Here is a 299-nt window from a genome sequence, read left to right as displayed (position 1 = left end):
CCTTTGTTTTACTTTTAGTTAAACAATATTGCATAAACCAAGAATAAATCCTCGAGCCTTGACAAAATTTATAATTTGTAAACTTCGTTCTTGCATTTGGTAATCTATAAATTAATAAATTTAAACTTAAAATAACCTCTCTGTGGATCGATCTCGTACTTACACAATATATTACTTGCAGACAACCTACACTTGGGTGAATTATAATTTAAGTAGTAGCAAGTTTTTGGCGTCGTAGCCGGGGAGGTATAAATTAAGTTTATATTTGTTAATTATGTTTTATTTATAAGTATTGTGTT

This window comes from Primulina huaijiensis, chromosome 2 (assembly GCF_012295235.1).
Source record: "Primulina huaijiensis isolate GDHJ02 chromosome 2, ASM1229523v2, whole genome shotgun sequence".
Lineage (NCBI taxonomy): Eukaryota > Viridiplantae > Streptophyta > Magnoliopsida > Lamiales > Gesneriaceae > Primulina > Primulina huaijiensis.
The sequence above is the reverse complement of the archived record's forward strand: the minus strand, read 5'-3'. Positions refer to the sequence as shown.